Source organism: Panulirus ornatus, chromosome 53, assembly GCF_036320965.1.
Source record: "Panulirus ornatus isolate Po-2019 chromosome 53, ASM3632096v1, whole genome shotgun sequence".
Taxonomy (NCBI): Eukaryota; Metazoa; Arthropoda; class Malacostraca; order Decapoda; family Palinuridae; genus Panulirus; species Panulirus ornatus.
Window position 1 is genome coordinate 3,774,788 of NC_092276.1, and position 13,416 is coordinate 3,788,203.

Here is a 13,416-nt window from a genome sequence, read left to right on the forward strand (position 1 = left end):
TTAATTAATGAAAAAAAGAATATACAATGAATGTTTAATATACAATGAATGTTTAATATACTATGAATGTTTAATATACAATGAATGTTTAATATACAATGAATGTTTAATATACTATGAATGTTTAATATACAATGAATGTTTGATATACAATGAATGTTTAATATACATTTTTTTCTTCCTTCTCCACTGCCGGACGTACATTGCTTTTAATACTGTTTTATGAAAAGCAGAGGAAATAAAACGTATGCTGGACGAATATTTCCTGAACACTTGTGAATTAATGAATCAAGTATATATATGTATTTGCGTACAGTATCTATCATATATATATATATATATATATATATATATATATATATATATATATATATATATATATAAACCAAGCGACAGACAAACTAGTATGGTATTCAGTATTAAAGCTCTGGGAGTGAGTGCGGTGGGCTAGGAGATCGCTGGCAGGTCTGGGTCCCCCTGACTAGCTTGCTGGCGGGCGCACGGTGGTGCTGGCGGACCCCTCGGCTCCCTCACCAGTGGGGCGGCTCGCCCCTGCTACTTGGGTACCAAGGTTTACCCTCACCAATATCATTTCAAAATTTACAAACTAGAAAGAAAAACCCACGACGGACAGACGCACTCACTGTATACTAGCGCAAGGCATGATGAGGTATATATAAACGTGACTCCGGGGTTCGGTTCCCGGCTAAAGCGGTGTTGCAGGTAAGAGTTCACGTTGATGTTTTATTAACATATCTAACAAGATGGCGGACGAGAGTCAGAGCCCGCGGGACATGGCACCGCATACGCGCCCTCATGTTCGAACTGATCCCGGAATATCCTGACATTACAGAGACGATTTGCTGGGTACAAGGCATTTTGATCTGGGGTTCATTGTAGTTAGGACATAAGCAGGATATCCGTAGTTTATATATATATATATATATATATATATATATATATATATATATATATATATATATATATATATATATATATTGTTTCTGGGGATAGGGGAGAAAGGATACTTCCCACGAATTCCATGCGTGTCGTAGAAGGCGACCAAAAGGGATGGGAGCGGAGAGCTGAAAATCCTCCCCTCCTGTTTTACTTTTCCGAAAGAAGGAACAGAGACGCGGGCCAAGTGAGGATTTTTTTTTCCTCTGAGGCTGTCATCTGTTCTTGACGCTACATCGCTAATGCGAGAAGTGGCGAATATGTATGAGGAATGATATATGTGGCCTATGTTGTCTTTTCCTAGCGCTACCCCGCTCGCATGAGAGGGAGGGGGTTGTTATTTCATGTGTGGCGGGATGGCGACGGGAATGAATAAAGGCAGCAAGTATTAATTATGTACATGTGTATTTATGTATATGTCTGTGTATGTATATAGACGTATACGTTGAATGTATAGGTATGTATATGTGCGTGTGTGAACGTGTATGTATATACATGTGTATGTGGGTGGGTTGGGCCATTCTTTCGTCTGTTTCCTGCGCTCCCTCGCTAACGCGGGAGACAGCGACAAAGTATATATATATATATATATATATATATATATATATATATATATATATATATATATATATATTATATATATATATATATATATATATATATATATATATATATATATATATATATATATCTTTTCTTTCTTTTCTTTCATACTATTCGCCATCTCCCGCATAAGCGAGGTTGCTTTAAGAACGGAGGACTGGACCTTTGAGGGAATATCCTCACCTGGCCCCCTATATATATATATATATATATATATATATATATATATATATATATATATATATATATATATATATATTAACCTCAGCTTTAAAGGTGAAAAGTATTGCCCACGTATCTCTTGCTACGGGGGTGGCACTAGGAGGCTGTTAATCTTTCCCTCCTGTATTACTTTCCAAGAGAATGTATAGATGAAAGAACCAAACCATATTTTGTTTTTTCCGTTGAGGCTCAATTTTCTATTCTGGACGTTCTTTAGTTCTCGCGGAGTATGGCGAACGTATGAAAGATAAAGAATATACATACATATATATATATATATATATATATATTATATATATATATATATATATATATATATATATATATATATATATATATATATAATGTTTCTGAAAGGTATTATATATTTTTGACATTTGAATTAATGAAGGAGAGGTTGTTCATGGCTTATTGTCGAGTTGAAGCATCTGTTGTGCATTGTTTGTGAAAATGCTCGTTCCCGCCTCCATCATTTTTAGAAAATGGAAGCACAGCGAGAAATTACTTACATCTTTATCTACGTTTTTGAGACATTGTTAACCTGAATGCACATGAATACATAGTGACTCGATTTTATAGTAATATTTCCTTTTTGCTTCTCTGAGATAGAAAAAATAAGACTTATATCTCACTGATTTATTGCAATTCTCATTTTCAACGCGTTCATCAGCTGCTCATCATTTGATGTAAACAAATTATACCTGAAAACCTAAGTTGAATAGGCACTCTACCATCACAACGATATTAATGGAGTAATTAAGAAGCAGTTATACGTGAACGAGTTTCGAATTCGGGATCAATATTTTCAACATTAGGAATGCTTCATCATGTGTTTACGTTACGCCCGCTAAGCTGATTCGAAATTTCATCTTTCACTCCACTTCTTGTACACTCATTCTCGTCCAGACGTTAAGTTCGTCTATGCTAATTTTCCAGCCATCTGGACTTAGCAAACTCTTCGATTTTCACTCGTTGGTAAGTCATTTACAACGCATAGGAGACACTTATTTTCTATCAAAACTTCATCTGTAAAATACAATAACTGATGCATACATACCTTGATATATCTTCAACATCAAATTCATTTCATTTACAACTTTGTCAGGTCGAGTTTCGTAATGGGGAATTTATTCATGGAACTAATAACACGTAAAACTGTCAAATAATTTTACAGTAGGTTTGATAATCATTGCTTTCTGTAATGCTAAAGGCAATCAAGAGAGGCTTGCGAAGTGTCATGTAATTGTTCTGAAATAGATATAATAATAAAGTTTTATTGGAATTAGATACCTCTCAAAGTACTGTCATTAGTAAAGATTATATAGACTGGTCAGCACAGTTGTATGTGCACCAATGAACGAGATAACGTAGCAGCGATCGCAGATGAGTTCGTTACAGCGTGCCAGCGAAAGCAGGAGATACACCTCGTAGAATTTCTTGGTTCGTGGACGTTAGTTGGCGACATCTGCCAACTATTGAAATATTCTGTTTGGCCATCTAAAGCTATATAAGTACGCGCGAGACTGCTCTCTGTCAGTTCTAAGGTTGTTTAGAGTGAGATATAAAGCTAATACTCTAAGTGACATGGAATATAATACAACTCGAACGTAGCGAGAGAGCAACGAAGTATCTAAAACTTTTAGAATGCTCGATGAGTGGCCTCCTTGCAGACTCAGACTTCGAGAACCAATCAGCGGTTAGTGTACGTTTGGCAAGCGTGGAGGGAGGACGTACTCAGTTAGTTTGTGTTCGCGTGCTGTGCTATTTACTTGCCCAAAATCCGCTGTTCGTGTTAGTTGGCTTCTCATTGGTTTGATTGTGATAGCCAAGTGTTCAGGTGAAGTAAAGCAATCTGTGTCAGTGGCTATTGATGTTGCATCTGATTGATAAGACCAGTGTCGGAACAAGTTTTTCTTGCAAGAAGTTTAGGCCCGCGTACGAACTCTGCAGAACATCCAGTGAAGAGATTTGAGTATTTTTGTTTCGCGTTTGCCATGCACGGGACTACTCTTTTGTTTTGATCATGGGTTATGAAGTGAGGTAAGTGTTCGGACACATTTTTTCGCAGTTATTTTAGCAGCTTAAAATCGCCAGCAAAAAAAAAGTTTCTGCAACTCGCCTCGTGTTGGAAAAACTTGGTTTGAAGTTTGGTAGGTGATCTTCACTCATTAATATGGCCACATCCTATGAACTGCCATCTCTTATGTGTGCTGTAGGTGACAAGTGTCAGTTGAAGGGATTGAGTAGACTTGGTTAGAATTCACCGACGGTTTTCATACAACTGTCGATGATGAAACATTATCCCGGGAGTTTTAAACACAGGCGACAGTGTGAAGTAACCTGCGCTTAATTGTTAGCAGTTCGTTATACGATATGAGAGGTAATTGTGAATAACGATGGTGCCGGTGAATATCGCCAGTGATTGCCAGGTGGTAACAAGGTGCTTAGAGACTTAATGACTAGTCCGTAATAGCCAATAGCTAATTTATGGTCAGCTGGGGACAGAATTTGTCTATGATATACCTGGGCACTTGTAATTAACATGGTTATTTCATTTGAAAAAAAGATTCTAACGAACTATCGAAAACGTTACGTACATGCAGATTGCAGTTATGAGACAAGCTATATAGTCTGTTCACGTGAGAACGAAGGTTCGTAATGTTTAAAAGATTATATGTTACATAAGGCACTAGGTATTCCAAAAAGCCCAGTTCCACTGTTCATTACGTTTCCATTACTTTTATTTGAATCACCTGCTCTACTGCTGTCAAAGCTCATAATGCAAGTATCTCGTGAACACGTAACTCCTGTAGCTAGTGCATAGCTTTAAAAGCTCGTTGATATGTATGAATTACATACTCAGCTAGGTATATAAAATGTTTATGCTTTGGTGAATATGTTTTTGTAGTTTCATTCATTCATGATCTGATTTTAATTACCCTCTCTAGCCATTAAGGTTGGCCGCTTAACTAAGTGTAAGCTTAAACATTGATTTAAGAAAATGAGAGCAAGGTTTTGATAAATTACTGCATATCATTTCTGCTCCTTATATTACGGAAATTTATAGTTACATGTGTATGGTTATTTTGACGAAATTAATTTATTTTCATTTATTCACTCATAACGTGACTTGAAAATGCCGCTGAGAAAAGTTTAAATTGGTTATGAATATTCGTTTTGCTAAGATGACATATTTCAGCAAATGTATTAGCAGTCTTTCAGGTGAATTATATAGGGAGGCATTATTAGACTTTAGGCCAAGATAGTTTGCATCTAACATAGTCCTGTATGAGAGAAATACTCGAAATGGACTGTCTAGGAGGTTTCCAACAGTGCATCTGCTGTGCTGTGTGTAGTCACTTCGACAGTGCGCCTGAGCCGTTTCATCCGAGTTCAGGAGGACGGGGAAACGTGAAATAAACACTGTAATATGATTACGAACAAGGAAATCATGTTAGGCTCCCCTAATGGCCCAGCTGAGAGCGAGGTGAGAGAGGGCGATCGTTGCCGTAATATAATTTAACCTCCGTCTTTGGAGTGTTAACTCTTAATGATTAGGGTCTTGGCGTCTTCAGTGCTATGCAACATAAGTAAGGAAGAATGTCCACCATGATGCAGGTTGTAAGTAATCCATAACTTTGTAAACCATATACAAATGAGATTTCAGGACCCTTGTTTTCGAGCTTATTTTATCATAGCTCTTTAACGTTATTGATTTTTGTGCCTTTGATGAAAATGTAAGTTGGTAGTGTCGATGACTTTACAGTAAAACTTGCTTCACAGGTACTTGTATATAAGAAACGAGAGAAGTGTTCTATATGCTAATGTTTTGCCAGAATGTTAGGAAAACGATGTTGCCGTATGAAGTAAGTTTACCATCTTTCAAACGTACAGTATTATTTTTCTTAGTATGTGTTGAAGTATTTCATATGAAATATAATCGATTCCCAGACGTGTTGGTACCATGATGTGCAAAGGCCAAATGCATTGCAGTTTTCGTTTTACGTTCTGTTAACATCTGAGGCCTGGGGAAGAAAAGAATTAGTTGCAGTATGTTTCAAAACAATGTGAGCTCCTGAGAGCTTTCTTGCCGCCCTAATTAACTTTAATTCGACGAAAATATTAATTGTCCAGTCGTTTGTGTAAATAATATGACATAAGTCGAGTAATCGAGTACTTATATCCATATGCATTTTTGACGTGTTGAAACGGTTAGCGTTCCTGGCCGTGACGCATAGGTTCGAATCGTGGATGCCACAGTCGGTCCACAGTCAACCCAGCTGTTCATCCATAAAATGGGGTCGATAGAATGGGTACCTGGCTCAGGCTATCGTATATATATATATATATATATATATATATATATATATATATATATATATATATATATATATATCTAATGGTATGGCCTCAGCTGCCCGTGCCGTCTCAGATAACATAAATAAATCATGTACCCTAGGTGTAAATTTTTTTTTTTTACGATGGCAGGTCTTAGATTACAGTAGGTTGGGTTGTCTTCCCTTGTTTACAAACCAGGCTCAGGATGGGTTCGCTCGCTTGTGCTGTAATCTGTGTCACATCTAAGGCGATGATCACCACCTCTTGCTTGCTCTTGGTCCTTAAACTCAGCTTTGTACAAGCCGGTCCGAAGCGCATCTCACAAATTCTAGCTAAGCCGCATCTCGGGTAGGAGCGATTCCCTTGTGAGGCGTATCTCCCTGTCCCTGTACAGCATCTCAAATGAATGGACATAGTGAGTCCATTTTATTGTAGGTTTATTTGTGGGACGCATCTGGGTCAACGGTTGGATTATTTCGTATCTACAGTAATAAAGTCTTGGCTGTTTTTGTTGGTCATAATTTATCATTTTAGGATCTCGGTGATGTTATGCCTAACAGCAAAAATTGTCGGTGAGTTTTGTTACTATGATATTGAAGTTAATGTGTAAAAGGTATCGGTCCAACCTCTGATTTCCTTTTGAGACCTCACACGTCCGTCTTGCTGTTTGAGACTCACTAATGGGATTGAGGTGGAGAAGTTTCCCATACTAATATCGACCCTTTAATCCTTTTAAGCACGGAACATGTTTGTAAATCCTAATACTTTTATTTTCTTGTGAGAGAGAGTCTTATAGTTTTATTTTTTGAGGTAGTACCTTTGTTTTTATTGTTCTCGAAACATTCTTGTAATAGAGTGTATCATGCCACACCAGTGAAACGATAATGTGTAATACGGACTGATTACTGGATTTAATTCTTAATTTCCATGTCTTTTTAAACGTATACTCAGACAAAGGACAGCATGGATGAAGGTTACGTGGCTGGGGGTAGGCGGAGGCAAGTATAGAGCGCACAGGGGTTACAAAACTTCGGCGTTGGAGAGGCGGCGTTGGAGAGGCTTCTGGAGCTGAAAGTGGAAGATTAAGAAGGTGCGCATCAGCTTTAAACGAGCGTAATCCAGCTGGTGCGCTAATGCTTCACACACGTGCACGCGCGCGCATGGACAGGCACGTACGGAGGAGTGTAAGGGTGAGATCACGTGGTAGGTGGCTACCACTGTCCTGCCGTGGGCGGTGCTGTAGTGGTGGTGGTGATGGTGGGGAGAGGGAGTCTAGGTTGATGGAGGTTAGTGAGGTGGGGCAGATTGACTGATAGTGTGGGGCGCCGGCGTCATGGTAGTGTTGCATTCCCTGGCTAAATTTTCTATTTCGTTGACCACCACAGAGTATAAAGGAAAACCTGATTGTAATATGTTGTGCCAGACATGACGTGGGGAATGTACATGGGGGGGGGGGAGTAGATGACTTGCAGGTGGTGGAGAGATTCCGAAATCGAGTTTACAAAAACGAAAAAAAATAGAATAAAAATGTAGCTTGGCCCGTGTTTGTTACGAATTTTTGTCTCCCCCAGTTAATTGATTGGCGATCATTCCATTATCAACGCACCGTAATCAAACACTCGCATGCCTCTAGTGGTTGTAAATCTATTTAACCGCTAATGAGAAGATGAGCAGAAACGGTACCCCTCACCCTCCCCCCAACTAAGCCACCTCTCCCACCAGGCCCTCCCCCTCCACCACACATTGTTCTGCCTCTCCCGAAATGTTATGATGGAAGGCTGCGGCAACGGGCATGGCGGCAGACGGGACCAGGCTCACCCCCTGGGACCGACGGACTGACACGCGGACATACGCTCCGTGTCGCTGCGCACGGAAAGTGCATCTGCTAAATAAGTTTTACACGTCGATCACATAGTGGGGTGGTCGGAGACACGCCGCCCGGGTCCTTCTGTTCGCTACTCCTCGAGACTGGGAACTTGGACGGCCGCCTCAAGTTTGAGTGACTGCCTCCGTTATCGCCAGAGCGAATTCAGGTTACGAATGCGCGCGCTTCGCACTGGGGTGCTGTTGTTGCTCAGTACAGCCTGCGCCGAGCTATGTCTGCCTTCCAAGACTGGACCCCCCCAAAAAAAAAGAATAATGATTTTATTGCTCTCTGGCCCACTAGTGCCGAAGAAACAATATGGATGCGTTAGATACTGCTGTTTCTGAATATGGGCAAATAAATAATGTACATGATCAGTCGGGGGTGTGTTTAGGGGAGGGGGTGACTTAGGTTTTCCAGGCCGCGGCCTCAAACATTCTGACAGTTCTTAGGAACAGCAGTGCAGCTTGATGCGGCTCTGAGCTGTGTGGGCAGAGGAGCCTCTGAAACCTTGTTGCTAAAGTATATATATATATATATATATATATATATATATATATATATATATATATATATATATATATATATATATATATACAATCTCTCTGTTCTTGAATTTCTGCGTTGCTCAGTATACAATTATTTGATGATGAGGATGATGATGGGAGAACACAACCGATTTCGTGAGCTGGATATTTGTATCTTTCTGATTTTATTTATGGGGTCACTGCCTCGTATTGTAGTTATTTGACAAAATCAAACGAGTCTATGGTGGTAATTGTGTGTCTTGGTGACTAGGCCTTCCAGGATTTCCCTCATATAATATATGCATGTCCTGCCTTCGCTCCAGGTAATATAGTCAGTGTGGGCTGTCTTCGTACAGGTCCCAACTCAGCAGTTTTTCATAACTTTAAAGATGATCTGAACACACACCAGTGTACCAGTTTGGAAAGCATAAGTGGTTTGAAAACTCGTCAGTAGTTTTACCTGGCGCCTTGTGTAAGTTTGCCTACTCCAACTTAGCCATAATCTATTATAACAACTTGTTAGTTGAAGATTAAGTCGCAGCTGAGACGGCACGGGCAAGCCTGAGCCAAGTACCCATTCTATCGACCAACCCCTAGGGGTGGATGAACAGCTGGGTTGACTGTGGACCGACTACCGCAACCAGGATTCAAACCTATACGCTCGACCCTGGGTGGCCCGGGAATGCGTTTTGTAATAAGTATCTGATTTTATCTTCATTTTTCCAGTAGCAAAAGAATTGAAACTCCGATGAGCAGATCATTATTATTATCATTATTGTTATTAGTATTAGTAGTAATATTTATTATTATTATTATTCAGTGACCCACTGTAAGGCAAGATTGATATCTGATAATAGTGGCTCAGTGTCTTTCAGAGAAGAGATTTCCTCACTTATCATGGTACATCTGCAGACTGCAAGGGATGATACGAAGCTGTGGTTTGATTACACATGCCAGACGTGAGATGGAGAAACTACAGCGATATGGTATTCGGTACACTTTTGTGACCGTGGTCATTTCAGATAGTCCAGAACGTTATTTACTTCACACCGATGCAGCTAGATGATAGTGGGTAATATTTATCATTACAGTTGTTTGCACTAATGTTAGACTTTAGTAATGTGAGGGGAAGCATATCCACATCCCATGTTCTGTTATCGTATGTAACCTAACGTGTCTCTCTTTCTTAAGAATTTCAAGTGCGGATATTGCTACCGTTTAGAACGATCATAAATGGTATGGATTAGCATCGGATCTCTGGCGCTCAACAGAACCCAAGGGGGACCTTCCACGACAGAGCGATGAGGACAGCGTCCCACGCTTCGACCATAGCGACCCCGCATCGCTATCGACATGCCACAATTTACGTGGAAAGTCGCCCGATAAACCCGCGTCTCTCCTCCACTCCCAGTTCTTTTATTTTTTTTTTCCAGGCATGACTGATATGATATGTTCCTTTGACTAATGCGATTGCATCCGTATGTCGTCACAGTATGCTTGGGAGGGAATGCTTTGGCCCTGAGATCATCACATGGCCGCTTCCCGTCTTATGAGCCCACACCACCACCACCACCCCTACGTGAAGCCCAATCCCGATGTCTCTCCGGTGGTGCAACGGCCGATGTCACCAAGATAAGAGGTGGGCGGGTGCTTGATCATCTGGGGCGATATGCATGGTGATATTGGCTGAGCTGGCGAGTCATGGGCATCTCCATTATTTACGTCGAGCTAATGGTAATCAGATACCTCTCCTACCACCACTTATTTACTCACCAGACACCGCTGCGCTACGCCTCACCCCTCCACCTTTAGAGCGCCTTGCCACACTGGACAAAAAGAGGTCGTAGCTTTTCTTTTAGATACTATTTTCGGTGTCGTGGACGCTGGGAGCGTCGTAATGGTGCTGGACGCGCTACCCGGACCTTACTGCTGTCTCTGGCGTTGCCACGCGTTTCATAAGACAGCCCAGCGTGGATTCTCCACCACTGTGTCTCCGAGGAGCTGGTGAAGGACTTGACCCCGCCCGGCTTGTTGCTTTCCGTGTACGGGTTAGGCGGCGAGGAAGGTGTAACGGTGGTGGCGTTCTGTTGGTTGTGGCTAATAGTGGGAGTGTGGTAGCCTAATGAGGCTGGGTCGGTGGTGGTGGGAAGTGTACCGCAGTGGACCCATAGGAACTCCACTGCTGGTAGAATGGGTGTGGGTCAGGTAGGCCTTTGTTCCTCTTAGTTTTTAATGCAGTTGGAGTGTTGTTGTGTACCGTGTTTTCTTCTGTAAATTATCTTTTCGGATATCTTTGAGTTGTATCTCCTTTACCGAGGATTTGCTCCGTACATTCTTCCATCTTCGTGTATTCGTCTTATTATCCGGATCGTCTCCCCCATTTCACGATATCTGTTCCATCTCTCTAAGGAATTTCTCGTGCGCTATTCTGTCTTCAGTACCCCTGATCTTATGTGGCATCTCTTTCATTTTCTCATCGCATTTTTCTTTAATGTTTTTGTTTCGTTTTTGGTGAATTTTTTTTATGTACTCTTTACCTGTCTGTTAAATCTGCTTCCCTTTCTTATGTCATATGTACTTTCTTCAATGTTTTTGCTGCCCATGCTTACTTTTTTCATCATTGTATTGTTTCTGTTGCCATGCTTCTGTATATACTTTCCCTGGTTTAGTTCCCTTTTTCTTTTCATTACGTGTTACTAGTGTCATCAAGTAGACGCAGACTGTTTTGAGCATCAAACGTAAATCCCGGAAAATTGGTCACCCAGAGAGCAGCTGCACGACGGTATGACCCGACCTGACCCGACCCATAACGGTCAGGTCAAAGGTCTTGTCACCATGCCCAAGGGTCGTTAATGTCATGCTGAAGGGTCGTGCCGTCGTGGTGAAAAGGTTTCCAAACTTTTCCCGTGGGCCCCGAAGAGTAACGCTATGTATAATGGGGGAAAATGTTCGTCTGGTACGGAACTAACGAAAAGAAAAAAAAAAGGTCAGAATTGAAAACGTAACTGGGATTTTATCAAAATTGAAAATGGTTACTGGGATTATTATTAGAAGTAGATAAAAGATTGAGGCGTGTGGTGATGTGCTGTGGCTTTTGAGAATACAAGAAAGGAACTGAGGAGTGAGTATTGGAAGAGGAATGGTGGATTTGATGTGACGAACTCAGTCACAGAAGCATGATGAATGATGTAAGTAGAACACACTGTCTCTTCTTCCAAGCCTGATATTAAGGCCTTGTAACAATGAAAAGATCACTTCATTACATAATTGTTAATATGAATGCCAAGTCACATCCATGGAGTTCAAGGGTGCATCTGTGTTTGTGACATCTATCCCGCTTTACAGTAAGTATTTTCCGTTTCGTCTTATCTTTGTGGTAAGTGGAAATCTTTCAAGAAAGAAAACGCCGTGTTGGTGTTACAAACGGACGTTGCCAGATAATGGCGTCACATTTTCTCTTTTTACTCTGTGTGTGTTATTAAGAAACTAGCATGCGTAGTGGTAATATCTTTAGAATCAAGTACAATTTGTAAAAGGTGTTGGGCGTTTTGGAACACGAAGATGTAGAAATTTTTGTTTTCCCACACATAGAATAATAGAGGCTACAAATAGATCTTGTCCGCCCAACTTTTCGAATACCGATGGAAGCGAAATTAAAACTTTTTCAAACTATATTTTGGGTACATGTCTGCACACCCGTGTGTTGGAACATTTGTGGCCCAGGATGCAGCAGCTGGACGCCAGCCCTATCTTCCTAGATCTTTAAAGAGGTGTGATGCCTACCTGTAAAAAAAAAATATACACAGTATTATTTCACCGGATTGTGGTGTATGGTAACGCTTGTTTACCAATGGCTTCTTAGCTACGCCTCTTCCTTGTATATCAACTGACTGTTCTACGTTTTCTATCTCATTCTTTTATCTCCCCTGACGATGTGATCATTACACGAAAGTGCACTTGGGAACTTATCTTGTTTCATTTTCCTGTGGTTTTATGCATGTACTAGATCACGCTCTCCACTGTGACCTCTTGCAATATATATATATATATATATATATATATATATATATATATATATATATATATATATATATATGGAAAGCTGTGTAGGTATTGTATATTTGCGTGTGTGGACGTATGTATATACATGTATATGGGGGTGGGTTGGGCCATTTCTTTCGTCTGTTTCCTTGCGCTACCTCGCAAACGCGGGAGACAGCGACAAAGGAAAAAAAAATATATATATATATATATATATATATATATATATATATATATATATATATATATATATATATATATATATAACGTATGGTAGCCTTAGGCTCCGGATGCTCATGTTTTCTTATCAATATTGGATTTTCCTTGATGAGCCGCGCTATTCCTGATTAGAATCTATTGTTTATAAACCCTGTGACTGAATACAAATCAGTTATCTAAAAATACTCTTCTTTTACACTCAGTACTGAAGTGGCATTTATCACTTTTTACCATGCCTTTTTTTTTGCCTGAATTTTAATGTTTTGGTAAATCTTGGGCCGCAGGGTTCATCACCATCACACTCTTCATCGTAAACATTAAACAAAAATAAGGTTCCAATTCTTGGCAATCTACTAATTGCCCATCTCGTGCAGAAAAATCTTGATTGAGGGGAAAAAATGTTATCAATTAAGAAATGAGCCTTGACATCTTCTGGGTGTGTGGGGTGCTAAATCTATTCAACAACTTGAAAAAGTATATATATATATATATATATATATATATATATATATATATATATATATATATATATATATATATATATATATTATCCCTGGGGATAGGGGAGAAAGAATACTTCCCACGTATTCCCTGCGTGTCGTAGAAGGCGACTAAAAGGGGAGGGAGCGGGTGGCTGGAAATCCT

At 40.1% G+C, this 13,416-nt stretch overlaps 1 protein-coding gene across 5 annotated transcripts in view; it reads left to right on the forward strand.

Annotated features, from left to right (window-relative positions):
* The first annotated feature begins 3,470 nt into the window (after nucleotides 1-3,470).
* Nucleotides 3,471-13,416, forward strand: part of LOC139765190 (plexin-B-like) — a 538,550-nt gene continuing 528,604 nt past the window's right edge. For all 5 annotated transcript variants that reach the window (XM_071692470.1, XM_071692474.1, XM_071692472.1 and 2 more), the window contains exon 1: nucleotides 3,471-3,822. The gene's annotated coding sequence lies outside the window, so the exon portion shown is untranslated. The remainder of the gene's footprint in view (nucleotides 3,823-13,416) is intronic.